General features: G+C 34.7%; 1 protein-coding gene across 1 annotated transcript in view; it reads right to left on the bottom strand.

Moving 5' to 3' along the window:
- Positions 1-13,066, bottom strand: part of LOC128985832 (PR domain zinc finger protein 1-like) — a 40,373-nt gene extending 27,307 nt beyond the window's left edge. Inside the window, exon 1 of the mRNA XM_054405754.1 lies at positions 12,964-13,066. The gene's annotated coding sequence lies outside the window, so the exon portion shown is untranslated. The remainder of the gene's footprint in view (positions 1-12,963) is intronic.
- Positions 13,067-17,494: the final 4,428 nt, after the last annotated feature.

Genomic DNA, 17,494 nt, shown 5'->3' with positions numbered 1-17,494 from the left:
TTATAGCTCTTTGAAACTATATTTTAGACTATACACCGACAATTTTACAATTCTGGTCAAAAGTTATGACATTGACTAAGGTCAGTAATAATATCAATGTATCGATTACGGCTAAGTTATAAATTACTTCAGTCCTGCATGTGGATGAAAATTTAAAAATAAAATGTCCTCAAGTCAATCAAGTATTTAGGTCATAAGTTCAATGAATTCAAGCAATATCATAGAATTATCAAAATTATGCTCAATGCATTTTTTATATTCATATATGGTATTCTTTCATGTAATTGATGTAGGCCTACATCGTCATAACATGTATAACGATCAATTGCCAATTGCTAAGAAAATCTTGTAACTTTATTATGACTGGAAATAGATGTCCTTGATAAGGAATCTTTAAAGATATAGCTGAGCTTATTTACTAACAAAGCTACTACCTAAACTTCAAAGGCCAATAATTTTCCATTTAGCCTACTAAAACTCAATTTGCTATCAGCCTTGAAAGCCAAATCTAATTAACCTAGCCAAACAGGAAATTAGAAAGCTTGAAAATCAAACTTAGCTTTGCAAAGTACACGTAAGGCAACAATGGATGACATTGATGCGAGGGGGGGACATTGTTGCGAGGGGGGGACATTGTTGCCCCTCTGGGGGTTATACAACAATGGCGCATGTGGGGCAGCGGTACCGTTAGTGGGCCGGTCGTTGCCCCGACCTTGCTTAGACGTAGCACTTCCTTCCTAGTCACCTGTCGTAGGGAGGGGGAGAGGCAGACGAAAGTTATCCCTAGCACCTCCTTGAATGCTAATGCCGATGGAAAACCAAGATTTGCCAATGTTGGGTTTATGATGCGATCACAAATACATTTGGAGATGTTTGAGATACAGAGATGTAATGATGACTTTCTTGAGTAGTGGTATTGTAGATTCGATGTTACAGTATTTGGCACCTGCACTCCAAAACTTCAGTTTGCGTATTAGGACAAGAGTTGAATGTATGACGCGGTAGCTTCGTTACTGACTGATCTGCAGATTTTGGTTTAGCCAGGACCTGCTGGTTTGATGATCAAGGGTGTCTGGATCCAGTTATGAAACGGCAAAAAATGTTCTAATCTTTCTTATAAGAGCATTTACAGTTTTTTGATTCTTACTACAACGAAAGAGAAGGGTAGCTGACCAGTGGCATATCCTGGGGGGTTAGGGATTTGAACCCCTTTGACCTTAAAAAAGGTTTTTAATAGTTCAATTTTTTTCTACCCAGACCCCCCGCCCACCCCCTCATGGGGTAATCCTAGTTACGCCTCTGTGGCTGACTAAAAATAATAGTCTAGCATTGTTATTTATCGCCATGTAAAGATGCACTATTATTTGTGCTTTTGATTAGTGTAAAGTTAGCCTACAACACACCCATTTTTTTACAGAGGAACTAAAGCATTTTTGTATAATTAATTTTCTTTCTGGAATAACTCCACTGTGCTCCAAATGTATCGCGGAATCAAGCGGTCCTTTTCTGTCTATCCTTCAAGCTCCTACCTTTATACCATTTTACCATTCATCGCGTAAAATACATTATACCCTTTGTAAATTGAAATCAATATTTACAGGAATTATATTTACGGAGTCCTAGCTGTCCTACGGTGTACATCAAGATGGCCGTGGCAATGAGAGACTACAGGTCCGGGCAGCGCATTTAGGCCGCGAGGTCATTGACCGCGGTGAGGAGGCATCGCTGCGTCTAGGCCTACTGCGTAGCGGGGCCCCTCCGAGCGAAAATCATTAGAGGGGCACCGTTAATTGCCGTTAGGCCTAATTTGAATGAGCTAAAACATTGGTAATAATATTTCTCCATTAACAAGTTAAAAATTAACCAAGCTTTTTTGCTCAAAAATAAAAAAGTGTAATTTACACAAGCTTTACTTTTAACTGTATTTGGCGTTCTTGCATTGATGAAATTTCCACAGGTATACATTGATAATATTTTAAAACTACTCTTTTCGACAAAAATCTAAATTTTAAAATATCAAAATCTTATTAATACTTTTTTATATTTATTTGTTTAAACAAAAATTCCATAAATTCATAAATATCTTAAAAAAATTAAATCGAGTTAATAGGACTGTCATTTAACGTCAAACTTGCGATTCCATCAATTTCAATCGACAAATTAGAGAACAACCTTTGACAAATGACGCCATTAATCTCGCCACGACACTCAGTCACTGCTATTGTTGGCTGCGATAAACATTTTACTAGTTTTTATATTTGTCGGTGAATCTCGCATTTTATTTTTATAGCCCAATAAGTCTCAACTTAACTGCTTGGGGTAAACAGGAGTTCACTGACTGAAACGAAGTTCCTGCGCGGTTTGCGGCAAGTTTGAAAACTACTTTTGAAGTTTCGTTTACTTTATCTCGTACCGAGTGAATAATTCCATAAACTCCGGGCAAATTTTCTGTTTTGCAATAGTGATGTTATTGACTATAAACTATTTTATAGTCAATGACAATACAATCCCGTAGACTCTTGGATTTCCTCATGTCAAATACGTGCCCATTTAAGATATAGCAATAATCAAATACTTGTCTTATTGTTCTTGCCAAAGATCAATAAAAACAGAATTTGATCATAGGATATTCCGGTTAACTCTATTCTATAGGGCCAGACTGTGTTTGATTCGTATACTGTAGCGTATAATTGTTTTAAATCTCCCTACTACTTATTACCTCATAAAATTGTTGTCATGTTGTTATAGGCCTACAAATATTTTGATTTAATTCACATAAAACTACAATACTGATTACAAGAATAATACTGCATATTCAAACAACCAAAAGTACACATTATTGAATACGGTTTGTTGAAAAATACGAAAACCCCCTCTATCCACATACCTTACACTTAATTTAATCCTTATTCTAATGTCGAAAATTAATAAGACAAAGGGTAATTTATTTTTATTAAAACAATTTACATATGTAATTAGGAAAACGTCACATATCATGATACATTTAATAGAACTTCTAAAATACAAAATTTTATTTTTTAATTCAATTTATTCAACTAGCCTAAATAATGTAAAAAAATAAATACATAAATAAATAAACACTTTACCAAATTAGGTATAGGTACTCCTCCCCATTGTAACTACAACCCCTAGTTGTTTTAGCCCCAAATGCTGTCAAACTGTACTTGACAAATCAAATCCAGACGATTTTTAGACAAGGCCGAAAACCTCATCAGCCCCTCAGACGCTGTCAGCGCATTTCAAAAACGGCGGCAAAATCAGCCAGTCCGGCGGGAGTGGAAGGGGTAGAGTCGATAGCGTAGTCTAGACGCCAGTTTTTGACCCCCCCCCCCCCCCCCCCCCCCCGACGGACTGTAGAGGGGTAAACACCCCTCGTTTACAACGTTATCTCACCTAAACGTAAACATGTCCCTGACAGACGAAAGACTTATCGTTTTGACTTTTAACCCCCAGAATCCCCAACAATGTATTGTCTTTTCTCTCGTTTAATGTAATTGCATTTTCTTACGAGATGTGTTTTTGCAGCTGATTTTATCGTTTCTTGTTAAAGTTACGGTTGTCATTTTGGTCAGATTTAATATTTCTGGAAACATTCTTTTTATACTTTTGTAGATGTTATATTCGTAATTGCAAAAAACATAGTGCTTAAAGAACTCTTTTTTTTTAAATTTCCAGTCAAAAAAGTTAGGTTCTTCAAATAGGTAACAGCAATGTTTCTGAAAAAAATTTTCACACTTAATTGCAATTTAACAAATTCTTTTAAACTTAATTATGAAAATAATTATTGTCCAGGGGTTCTAATCGATTATGTCGCCCATCGAGTGCATTGGTTTTGAATCTTGGGTGTAGTAGCAATTAAATATGTTTTGTACAACAGAGAGTTATTTTATAAAATTCTCTTTTTTAAGAAAATTAATCCATTAATAAAGAAAATAATTTAACATCAAATTCTATAAGTTTTTATTGTCTATTAATTTATAAAAACTAATATTTAATCCAAACTATAGATTTTTTTAAATTAGTATTTTGATTTGTTCCAAGTTTGATATTGTAGTGATAATATGCATGTTTTAAGCTAATTAGGAAATAGTTTCAACATTTATTTTCAGAAATCAATCTAAAGAGCCAAATAATTTTGGTTATCCATCGGTAGGGTGTATTTAAAATTATTCCTGCCAGAAATGCATCCTCAAACGTAGATTAACTAATATAATTAAATATAATTTGTTCATCTATGACTGAACCATTTTCTAGCCAAATAGACGTTTTAAACCAGCATTACAGCTTTGTAACTACAGTAATATTGATTTGCGTAACATTTTTACAATAGTCAATTACAGTATAATAAAAGAACAACAAAACGATTAAGTCATCAGGTAATCATTTGAAATTGGTCACGTATAAAAGAGTTAGGCCTGATACATTATCGTAAAATAAAAAGTAATTAAATTAGCAAAATCTACACAGACTAAAATAAGTAACTCTATAAATCAATTGAATTTTTTTTTTAAATTCAAAAAAATGTTTTTATTTGGCAAATAACCTTTGAAGTATTTTATTGGCAATCCCAAATTACAACCCGTCAATCAGAGGTGAAAGTGAGCAAAGGGCTGTCGGGGTGGAAGTCACAAAGAGCACCCTCAACATAGCGATCGTTGACCTAGGCCAGGGGCTGCAGAATTTCGCAAGGGGAGGGTTTTACAACTTCATCGGCGCCGCAAAAAAATCGTCCTTCGAAATTCACTTTCGAATCAATAAAATTTTATGGCGGCAATAACAATAAAATTGCACGTTGGGGTAGACAACCTCGCTTTGGCGGCTTGCCAAATTCGGTCACTCACCCTGTATCGATCACAGCGCGCATGAGTACAAACGCTAGCGAGAGTTTTGGAGGGGGGGGGGGTGGCCCAGACAGAAATAGATCCACGCTATGTAAGTTTAACCTCCTTTGGTAAAGGGGTTAACGAAATCGTAAGTGTGCCAAAACATGTCTCTTACAGGTGAATGGGGTTGGTAATGTTTTTGGGGTGTGGTTTTGAATTAATTGTGAGTGAGGAAGTGGTATTTTTTAAATCGCCAGGAACATATATATATGTATATTGACATACATTTTTGTTGGCTGTAGGTTGCAATTTTGAATAAAGAAATTTACTTTCGTCGTTTTTTCCATATTTAGGAAATGATTTGTCGTCGCATTACATTTTTGTTGGCCGTAGATTTCACTAATACAGCACTGCAGTAAAATCATGAAATTAACTTTTATAGACCTTTATACAGAAACAAACTTGCTATACACTTTAGATAATAACTTAACTTAATTAATGAATGCTCATATTATTATTATTTTTTTTTTAATACGGACTATTTCCACATGTGGTGACATAGAAACAAATAATAAAAATTTAGAAAACTTATTCGCCAGGGATTGTCGTAGAAGTACAATACATTAACAGTACTTTGGGTTCACCAACTAATTATTTTGTAAAGTGAGTAATACAACTTATTTATGTATGTATTACGTATTTTGTACGTTTTGTCGATGGACAAACTATTCAAATATTCAAAATGCAAACAATACTAAACCTAAATCAGTTAAAATACGACAAACATTTGCATAGCAAGAGTCAAACCATCAAGCTTTTCTACTTGCTGGAAATAAAACATGAACAAAACAAAGTTTAAACAATTAAACCAATAGAGTGTAATGAATGAGTGTTACAAACGCAAATGAATGGTGATGTAGTAAACAATAAAGACCCATTTACGACAGCAATTTGTTCTAATTTACGGCCCTTAACTAGGGTAAACTATTGAAGTTTCTTCTTAATTATCGCCGTTTTGAAACTTATAAAAACATCGCTTCTATAACGATAACTTTGATCGACTATTGGCCTAATTTTTATCAATGTGAGTTCACAGTTACTATGACAATGTTTAGTCATGAATATAAATATTTTTATAATCAACTGTATTACTCAATATCAAGTCAAAATACAGTACGGTGTATTTTTATTTTTTAAATCGACAATTGCACGCTTTATAGTAACACTCAATATTCTCGATTAATGAAAACCAAAATTATGAAAGCTGAATTATGAGAAGCTCGACGAATAATTTTAATTAGTAGAATGATTCTTCACGACGGGTTTTAAAAATCAAGGAAATTTTGCCAATTTAGTATTGTTTTAGTTTAGAAAGAACGCTTCAAAATCTTCAAAAAGTCTGCTCTTGAGTCACCTAAAGTTCTCAACCACCTAATGTGTCTGTTTGTTATTGGCCAATTTCTAAAAATATTACAGTTTTAGAAATTTAAATACCCAAATTACTGTACCTTGCACTAAATCTTCATTTAAGACAATATTTTTGGAATTTTTAAATTACAATTTGCTGATCAGCAATTTCCAAATCCCATTAAAAAGTAAAAAAACATAAGTTTTCGCGTTTATTAATTTAGAATGAAACTTTAAGTACTCAAAATAATTTGTTCTTTAATTACCAAATATTTTTAATTCACAATAACTATACGATATTAATCACAAAAAATCTTATACATTTTCAGTATCAAAATTATTGGGTCGAAACTAGTTTTTTTTTATCTAGAAATATTTCAAATCTAAACGTTCCTCAACCTCCAAATGCTCTTAAATATTTTTCTACAAAATCCAACCTTACGGAATCCATAATGGAATACAAAACATCTCCCAGACGACCATATGTTTCTTTTGGAATCTAAATTGGTGGAGGAGGGGACCCTACAAGGTGAGTCAAAGTAAAAAACAGGGGGCGGATATCGAGACCTGCGGCGTCCTTTAACATAACAATAAAAAGTCCGATCCCGTTAGAGGGAGCGAGAGGGATATAGCAGGTTGTGAGAGAGTGAGAGAGACAGAGACAGACCCGTTATGCAGGTCCTCCCCCATGCTTAACATCCTACGCAACAAGACCTTCCAGACAAAAAACCGAGCACCGTTGTCCCAGGATTACAAGAGGTTATGTAAAAGTAGATTTACAACCGGGTTTTTTACGTCAAACGGTTTTTTGGCTGAAGAAAGTTCTTAATTTATGGTGTTTTTGAAACGTTATTTTCTCAATCCGGAGAAATCAGAAGAAATGGTGGGAGTAAAAATGTTGAGTTTTAGATAAATTTAAATTATTAAGGTTCAAATGTGTTTTAAATGCAGTTCGTTACCTTTTCCAGTATTTATTTGGAATCCGTGATTTTTTAGTCTACCACGGTTTAATTAAGTGGGACTTGTAAATGCATTGTGTTTTGTGCAAAAATGTTATTTTCTCATCACGGAGAAAAATCGACAATCATTGAAATGCAATTCAGTTTGTTGACAAAATAAGAGTAAACAACTACTGTACTATAATACTTTCTATATTTTTCATAGAAATATTTTGATTATGTCACTAACCGTTTAACTTCTCACCAAACATTTAAAAAAGATCATCCATTTATAGCACACGATTAAATTACTCTAGGATACTCGCAACTCTCAAAGATAGGGCATTGTGTATTGTACGAAGACACCTTCAAAGTGTGCAAATGTGAACAGACCAACCAGAATTCGCTATACGTTGCATTTCCAAAACGGCGTCACCACAAATTCGGCGGGAAGCGAACGAAAGATTATCATAGAAACCATCTAGCAATGGTGGTTGCAGTTAAAGTATATATTTCCCGACTCCATTCCCCACTTTTGGCGACTATCCAAAGAGAACAACGACTCAATAGAAACCTGGGGTTAAACCCTGGCAAAGATCCGTTTTTTATATTGTGCTTCCGATTTTCACCACACATGAAATAAATGGCAAAATAACGAATGAGATAAAAATAACGAAACGATGTTTCCAATGTCATATACGCGTGACCCCTCAATACGACCAAAAACATATTGCAACAAAATACTGCGATTTCGCTTTTATCCACCGTTAATGCAAATGTTACATTTATTTGTATGTGACTGTAGTCAATTTTTCATGTAGAGGATTTTCCGGGAGCTCACTTTGAAGGATGGCATCGCGTCGAAAACTAATACTGTAGACACTGCAGTATTACAGTACTACTGTTACTGTAGGCCTCAATCAATTAAAAGGAATCATGGTTTAAAAATCATATTAAATGCACGATTTTTATTCAGATACTATTAAGGGAAAACGTTTTTAAACTTCTCTAAATGACTTAAACTCTTAATTTTACAACTCAAATTCGAAAATTCCCGGTCAAAGGCCCCCTAGACACTTATGTAGTTTTCCATACCCTCTCCGGAAAACAACCCCACCAATTGTTCAACCCAAGTTACACATGTTGCACAACAGAAGTTCAATTGAAAACCTTCAATAACGCTCAAGTTTCGATCCTCTTAATGCAAGTGGTGTCTGAAAAGTTTTACCTGTTTAAATTAAACTTTTTAACCAACTTAAGAACGTTAGTTTCGTCTACCTAAAAATTTACAGATTGTCAGTTTCAGACCACATTGTAATAGAACTTGAATGAATGGCAATTTCACAGTGTTTACCCCATATGTCTTAATAAAATGCTCCACAATTTTTAAAATTCTCTTTCTCATACATTCACAGTTCGCCGCTGAGCATTTATACAACTGGGAGCTATAAATGAGTCGTCTGTTCAGAAATTTGACGAAACGTCATACCAAGGTGCCGGCTGGCCCTAGTGAACTGTTCCACGTACTAGGATCCTGGATGAGTCCTGAATAAAACATTCCCGGTTTGTCTTCTGTCCAGGAGTGCATAGTTAGTATGCGACAGGACGACACCAGCGCCGTGACCGCGCGGTGGCAGATACGCGAACCTCGTATTGTTGTTGCAAAGTGGATGAAACGTACCAACTGCAATTGTTTGATATTATAACCACAGAATAATGGACGAAACAGTTAACAAAACAGTTAAGTATGCCAATCAGAGCTGTAAAAGTAAAATTATGTAATAAATCAACTATTATATGAATTGACAATATTAATACAGTACAGTATATAGGTAGTTAATCTACCTTTACTTGAATGACGTGTTATATCGACAAAATAAGGTAAATGTTTGCGAAAAGCTAATATTCTGGACAGAAAAATGATTTAACCACATACTAAATAATGTATGCTCTTTAGATCATCTGTGGGATTCAGCCGAATAACGACTTGCACGTCGTCTAGATGCAGAGTCGATAAATTGATAAACTGAATTCGTATAGCAGCTTCGATGATAATCACATCACCATATTTTACTTTCAACAAGCAAAACTATTCATCATCAATAATCACTTACAGATTCACATAAGCTGATTTGTTAACCTGCATTCACGTAACCTGACCACGCAACAATCAACAACGCAACAACGTCAAAAACTATTAGCCTGTAACAATTTAAATTTCCAAACCAAATTCTCCCTCACGTAAACCGCCATAACAAAATGTTTTAAACATCGGAAGTTATACAAGACAGGTAACTGAGCCTTGTGTTCCTATTTGTTTGAGATCGCATAAGTGGCAACAATAACACAAATATCAGAAGAGAAAGCTGTGGACGAGATTAGGGGGTCGTTGACCAATGACAACAAACCTTTCACTCCAGCCAGAATAGATTCGGCGCCCAAGTGACGACCAAGTGTTAACTCCGAAATGGTGACGATGCATCTGGGTATTTATATCGTCACAGCTTTCACCTTCGATTTTCGGAAGTACAAGATTAATGACCTCCCAACCGATGTGGACTTCTAAGAATCATGACTAGGTCTAATTATTTTCCCGTACGGAAAATCTTGAGGAACGAAAATCGTAACAACTTTCATGCGAGGAACGCCCTATGGAACACTTGTCTTTATTTTGAAACGCGACGGGGTGCAAAGTTCACTCTCCTCTTGCCACTCTTCAAACGTACAAAATGCGATCATACTGTACCAACTTTCGACCCATTTCAATTCTTCCGCTGTTTTGAAAACGAAAACATCTCAAAACTCTGGAACGTTAAACACATGAGCCTAACAACTTCCCATTTACCAACAGGTCCATTTCAATAGTTCTGTTTTGAAAATACCTCAAACCTCGGTTCGGAGTAGAGAGCAATCACTTGGCTTGACAAAAATAAGAAAATTGACTCATTTACCGCGTAAAAAGCCGACAAGGTGCCCATAATTTGTCATTACGAACAGGTTTCCAAGCGAAGGGCAAATTGCGTCGGTAATGCAGTCGACGCGACGTCGGAGTGACTGACCTCAGCAGGCTCGTACTGTACCTCGGTTCGCGGCCTCGGCTCAAATGAGCGGGCATCATGCGAACCGAGGTCGTTCGCCGAAGTGTGCAACTTCAAAACGCAATCTGAAGATTCGGCGATGGCCAAGGTCGGACATCGACCTTGAGGTGGCAGCGTTGCGCAACGAGTCGACGAAAATCGTTTCAAGATCATTAGCTGAACAGGCTAGGCACACAATAAACTAGACTTGGATTGTTGAAATTCTTCACTAGAATAGAAGAAAATTTGCCTCATGAGCATCTGAGAGTAAAACTTGTAACGTTAACTTTTTAAACGTGTAATTTTCAAAACTCATATTTTCGCAAAACCGTAAACAAAAAACAGCACGTCATTTGTAATAGGGCACTTATAATACTGTATAGCAATTGTTTGCATTCCGAATTTTAAATTCACTACCCGATACAATTCCTTAAAATTTGGAATATACAATTTATTGGAATTTTGTGAAACAACACAAAATCAAATACAGTATAACACTATGACATGCCTAACAAATTCACAAAGCACTGATATTGTTTTATACGTTACATCCCATCAAGTTGAAAATTGCCACCAAGTAAGATGTTGGTGAACACATCTTAATAGCGTAAAGGTCAAAGTATTTTCCCCCTAAATTACGTTTGATAAACGCTCAAACTATACAAAAATAGCTGTAAGGAGATCAAAATAATTTTACTGTGGCTATACATAAACACCTACCAACTTGAATGAACGTATTCAACATGCAAAATTTATAAAATCTAAATTGAAACCTTTGAGGTTTGCCATTACCTGGAGGTCGTGGATGCCATCGCACCCGAAATCGCGACCTGGCCATTGACCTCCCGACTCTCACTGTCCGGTCATTCTTCCGCCTCTCCTCCTTCCTCTATCCCTCCCACCTCCTTCCTCGAAGTCCACTTTACTCTCCTTCCACCTCGTTCGTTAACATTCCCATTTTGGCTCACACTTTCCATCCGTCGAAAGTACAAGAAGTAACACGGGTTGGCCCAAAGCTGAGGTTATGCAATTTCGCATGTTAGGGAAGATGATAGGAGTATAAAATATATTTTTCGTAACCTAAATTAGTCACAAAAGTTAAGGGAATGTAGGAAGGTACAAAGACTAGATTTTATCGTCTTTCAAAAAAAAAAAAAAAAAAAAAAACAAGTACGAGTTGTTATATTTGCCTAGTATGATAAAACTATTTACAGTACCTATTAAGCACATTTTGACACATCATAAACGTACAGTAATTCAATTGCTATATAAAATAAATAAAAGATTTTACGAACCAATGCATAACAAGCGTTAATTGTAGAGACAAGAGCCTGTTTGCCAATGATTAATTAATAAATTACCCAATTGGTTAAATAAAATCATAAATTTAATCGAACACTTGGTTGTGCAGTTTGATTAGCATACCAACCGTTCACATTTTAGACATTAAGCTAATCATTATTGTAATCGTAAGACTGTTGAAGAATAAAATTCCTATTGCGTTTTGTTATTTTCTCACAAAGGAAAGATTTATGACCTTACGTTTTATCAATAACAAATCTGTTGAAATGGGTGATCAATAATCTTTGATTTTTTTCAGCACGAATCAAGGCAACATTTAATAAACCTCATTTGGCAACTACATACACTCAAACTTAGCAAGGAAACCCCGCAGTCTTCCTACACAGGACTCGCAGGACGATAAGAATGTGACCTTGACCGGACGAAGGACACCAAGGTCGTATGTCCTTCCGCATCATTTGAGGCCCCTGAACTCGCGGGACCTGCGACCGCGCCTCAGCTGTGGGTTTCGCGACTTTGAAAATACCTTTACGTACAGTCTAATGACAAGTAGATGTAACAAGTGTATTTCATTCTAGCCTACTTCTTGCATAGGTTAGCTCATTGCATTTTTGGTCTTAGATAAATGGACAAACAGAAGTTTGCTGCTTATATATTAGCAAAACCTGCAACTGGAGTTATAATTTACTTTCTGCAATTAAAATATTGTTCAATTTGATGCAGGTCACAAAATCATTTTGCAATGTTCACTATTTGATGGCGTTTTGTCAATTAGACAAAGGATTTATTACTTTCCGTTCGACATAAATTAAATACATGCTGATTTTTACTTTACTAAGTTATTTGTTTCGGACCATATTGTGATTAATTTAAAAAAAAAACCTGTTTCAAGTATAGTGTACTGTTATGTTGAGAATATCATGAATAATTAGTTAATACTCCACTCCTCACGGAGTGCTAGTGCCGGGTTGCCTTCAACGATAGAATAAATCCAGCAGTGACAGCTAAGCCCTTCTCGTGTCTTTCGATGTAACCATGTGACATTACATAATTCCTAGCTGCTGTATAATTTAATTAAATTATACGGTGCACAGCGTATTGAAAACTGGTTTTCATAAAAAAATCTTAGTTTGGTCAAATTAGATAAATAATATTTAAGTTAAATTAAACTTTGGCAATATTACGTGAAACATGTTGGCTCAGAGGAAAATTGCCAGTGTAAATGATAACCAATAAGCCCCTACAAAACTATCTAAAACACTTATATCCACCCCTCGCAACAAAATTAAAAAGGTCCCACAAAACAAATGTTTAAACGTTTGGTTGTCAACTCAATATCTACCATCAAACAAATATCCTTTTACCCCAACCAAATAAAATTTTTTTTAAACTCACCACAAAAATCCAATTTATTCACAAACACACATCTTCGGGGCCACCCCCAGCACAACACCGTAAAATCCACAAGTCATAACCAAACACTGCACAGGTAGTCTAGAGGGTAGTTCCTTATGCACAACACTCCGTGACTCTTGTCTACACGACAGTCCTACCAGAACTAAGGAGAAGTGATGAGGAGTTCCTTCGGCAGCCTAGGTCGACGGTGGCGCTGCCACTCAGGCAGTCCAAGACAACGGTACAGCCTCGGTCAACGACCTGAAGACTCTTCCTTCAGTGAATCTGTAGACTGTAGGTACCTGATACCCCCACCAGGGGTTGAATTCGAGTTACGCCCCCGCCATTTCCCAGGGGCGGCCCTTTTGTTAGGGGATTGTGGGAATAATGGGGGTGTTTCGGTTATGAATAAGAAACAAAGTAACTGAAAGTGATACAATGGGAATGGTTTATTCGATTTTTCATTGTGTTACCTGTTTCATTGGGGTTTCAATTTTCAGGTTTTTTATATCTTAGCTTGTGTAGAGGACTTCAACACATTTTAAATTATCGATCCATCATAGGCAATATGTTTAAAATTTGAATCTTGCTTAACGAACTTCATCCAATGAATAAAAACCTATTATACAGTCTTAAAGAATTAAAGCCCGGATTATAAAGAGCTACTAGGTCAGCAGTTCTTCAAAGTGATTTACTAGGAATAACAGAGAGTCAAAAATCAGCAATCATTTGTGTTTGGCTATGGAAATTATGAATATAAAAGAACAGTACCACTGTATATGAAGAGTACGTGATACATTACTCCTTGAGAAATTCAATAAGTAATTTATTTGTATTGCAAAATCTGTTCGTAGGATTTCAACTCATTGCTACAAACCACCATTTGCTATTTGCCATTGCTATTTTCAATATCCATTTATATAGGTCTAATTTAACTAGTCTCTTATCGTTATTAGATACATTCGCAATCGCATTATAAAAAACATTATAAAAAGGAAACAATTGGTAATTAATGTGCACCCAACAATTGAATGTTTACGTGGTAGCAATTAATTACTGTCAAAATCAATCAATTGCGGATTTATACGTTTGCTATAAAAATCCGGATGGTTTTAACTCTGAATATTACTGTTTTTACTAAATATATTCGTACTCATTCACTAGCAAACGTACTAAACTAATTTTATAAATCAATCTTTATCTTTAGGGTAGCTATAAATGCTGTTCAAACAGTTAAATAAAAATATTTTTCGTTTGGTTTAGATGTTTGATTATTTAGTTTTAGTGTTTTAAAGCAAATATAAGACATATAAAAACTGTATTAATGTGTAATCCCCTTCAATACTAATGCCATACACACTCGATGAGTAATTAAAGATTTCCCAAACCTCTGATTCGCCGTTTTTCATATCATATGAGTGTCAACGAATGCATTAACTATCTGCCATCGCAATATTATTGCCATTAATTACTATCTCTCTCTTCCATGTTTGGATCAGTCAAACTTCTAAACCTCCACTCTGCGCAATATACTATCTAAACTTATATTAAACATTTGTTGATGGATCAAATTCAAAAGTGGTTAGAGAATTGAAAAGGATGAAAGAAAAATAGTTGTTTACTATTTTGCACAATAGTTTCTAGTATAAGAAGCGTGTTTGTGTGTCCAGCCTTTTCTCCATGACGTAAACGAGAAAGACTATTTAATTGGAATAATTAATATTTTATTAATACTTTATTTAAAAGTTATTTCGAGATTGTAAGATGTGAATTGTTCAGACTAAAATACACTCAATATAATCTTTATTCATCAATAAAAATCATCACTCTAAATTTAAGACGCATGCATACAACTCTCAACAATGCGATTGATTGTGCCAGATCAAAAATAAAATCAAACGATCAAGTAGACACAACATTTGACGATACTGATCTTCACTTACCCGTCGTTAATTATAGAACAACAAAGACGACCCTGACAAGACTGACCCCAGCGACTCCTCGGAGGAGACATAATTGATCAGATTTTAGCCGCCTTCAGTCATCCCGCGCGTTGAGGTCGCTGCTCGCTCCCTCCAAAAATTGAGCCCACGGACCGAATTGCGTTGTTGGTTAAACATGTGGTTATATTTGATAATCAGCATTAAATTTGGGTAGTTTTGGTTGAAAATTCTTGACATGTTAAAATGTAAAGTCTTTTTCACTCTTCACCGAACTCCAGGAAGGTTCTATGGGCCAAAATAAAGAGAAAATTCAGAATAACATTTGTTCCAAAATGTTTTCGTTAACCAGATAACCGTCATTTTTTTCACATCAACATTTTTATCCGACAATTATGAAACTTGGTTTGTATATTAAGATAAAAGAGACACATGTTAGAAAAGAAATCATCTTAATGCCATTTTAATTTTGTAAACTAAAATAACAAAAAATGGCTGATTTTATGAAAAAAAAACATCTTGAACACTTTTATTTAGCATTTTTTAATACCTATTAAACGATAACTAGTTAAAAAAGTTCGAATGAGAAATAGCTTAAATACTACGATTTTTAGTTGTGAAATGGGGTAGAGAAAGGCTAAGCTAGTCAGGTTTGCCCCATTTTACAACTAAAACTCGTAATATTTTAGCCATTTATTATTTGATTTTTTTGAACTTGGCATTGTTTGATAGGGAATTAAAAATGCTAAATATAAGTGTTTATAAATTTTTTTATAAAACCAGCCATTATTTTGTAATTTAAGTTTAAACAATTATAATAGCCACCATGTTAAAATCTTAAGATGAATCAAGGTGATTTTGTATAATATGGGTCTTTTCTATCTAAACATACATTTCAATATATATTCTAATGATCGGTTGAAAAACTGTATAGATAAAAATGTAATGTGAACAAACAAAATAACGAATGTCTGGTTAAGGAAGCGATTTTGTAAATAATGTTATTCTTGATTTTCTCTTTATTTTAACCCATAGAACCATTTCTCGGAGTTTAGCTGTTTACCTACGGGACACCTCTATAAATTGCTTCGATAACAACCAATAACTGGACTATTAATAAACAAAATTCCGTATAAGTAACCCAATAAAAAACAAGAGTCATAAATCTCTAGTATAAGGAAATATGTTTAATCTACAACAGTATATCGTTATTGTGACGACGATTTGAAGTACAATACATTGTGCTGTGTAAAATTCACATTGTATTGGGAAATCTTCATGTAGCTTTACCTTTTAATATTTGGTGTATTGTAATGGTAAATATATAACTTTATATTTTATATGGTTAGTACTCCATTCTATTAAACTAATCAGACATAACCATCCTCTTCTCCAGCTTATCCATGAGGATGATTAATCCATAAAGGATTATGTTCTATTAAATTATTAGTGGGTTATGAAAATACTTAAAAATACTGCAAAGTCTTTTTTCAGCTGTCACCTTTGATTATTGGTTTAATGGTAAATATGTGTGTAATTTTCTTATTTGTTACGGGGCTTTACACGTGCCAATAAGATATTATTGTAAAATTACCTTGTCTTCGTAAATCTCTTCTGCGGTATTAGTCCAGTAATGTGACTTATGATGAACAACAAGTCATAGGAAAAGTTGTTTTATACTGTACTAGGAAGCTAGGTACTAGTTCGAGATCGTTTTTCATTTATTTCTGACTAGACCTAAAACATGTGGCATTATAACTTAGATAAAATCCATTTGTGGTTTGGCGGGATGTGAACCCGGGACTTCAGGGGCATAAGTCCCGCGGTCTAACCACTAGACCAGCTCGCTCCTCGCTATATACTAGTGTATAGGTATACTAACCTAACAATAACTATTGTAGGCCTACGGTATATAATAACGTTATTAGTTAGATAACTAAATGCCACCAAATAGAAATAGGAGTCGACATAGGATGATTTATTGCTATTTATAAAATCACGTATGAAAAGCAATACATTACAAGTACTTCACATTTATTTAGGATTGTAAATAGATACTTACACCGCTTAGTAACAAGGTAAGCAAAACACATTTTATAAATTGTGATGATGGTCGAAAATTGACTCTCCGCAAGTGGTAACTGTATCATGAGGTGTTAAAGATCATTGAAACCATAAACTGCCATTATCAGTACGTTGACTCCTGTGGTGTTGCATGATCAATCAGCCACTTTCATAATCGAGCGATTTACAAGTGATTATAGTACGTATCGGATTTTAGCATTATCATTGAAATTCAAAACTATAGTTACACTGAACGTACTGTAAACATACATGGTTCATATTCGTAATTTCACATTATGTCGTTCTTTTACGCTTCTGAAAATATTTTGTCCAGTTTTCTTTTTTCTTAGACTGTCTACAATTTAAAATAATTTATAAATAAAAAAAACTGTTTTAAAACAACACGTTTTCAAACGCTCTGAAAAGTAGAAAATAATTTATAAATATGTGAAGAGTATAACTATTTGGAAGATTTAAAACTAAAAACTTTGGGTGCATGCAATTGATAATAATACATTAGTTCAATA

Source organism: Macrosteles quadrilineatus, unplaced genomic scaffold (genome assembly GCF_028750875.1).
Source record: "Macrosteles quadrilineatus isolate MER2022 unplaced genomic scaffold, UCM_ALF_1.0 Scaffold_2__2_contigs__length_208266976, whole genome shotgun sequence".
Taxonomy (NCBI): domain Eukaryota; kingdom Metazoa; phylum Arthropoda; class Insecta; order Hemiptera; family Cicadellidae; genus Macrosteles; species Macrosteles quadrilineatus.
This window is presented reverse-complemented; position numbering and strand designations above follow the sequence as displayed.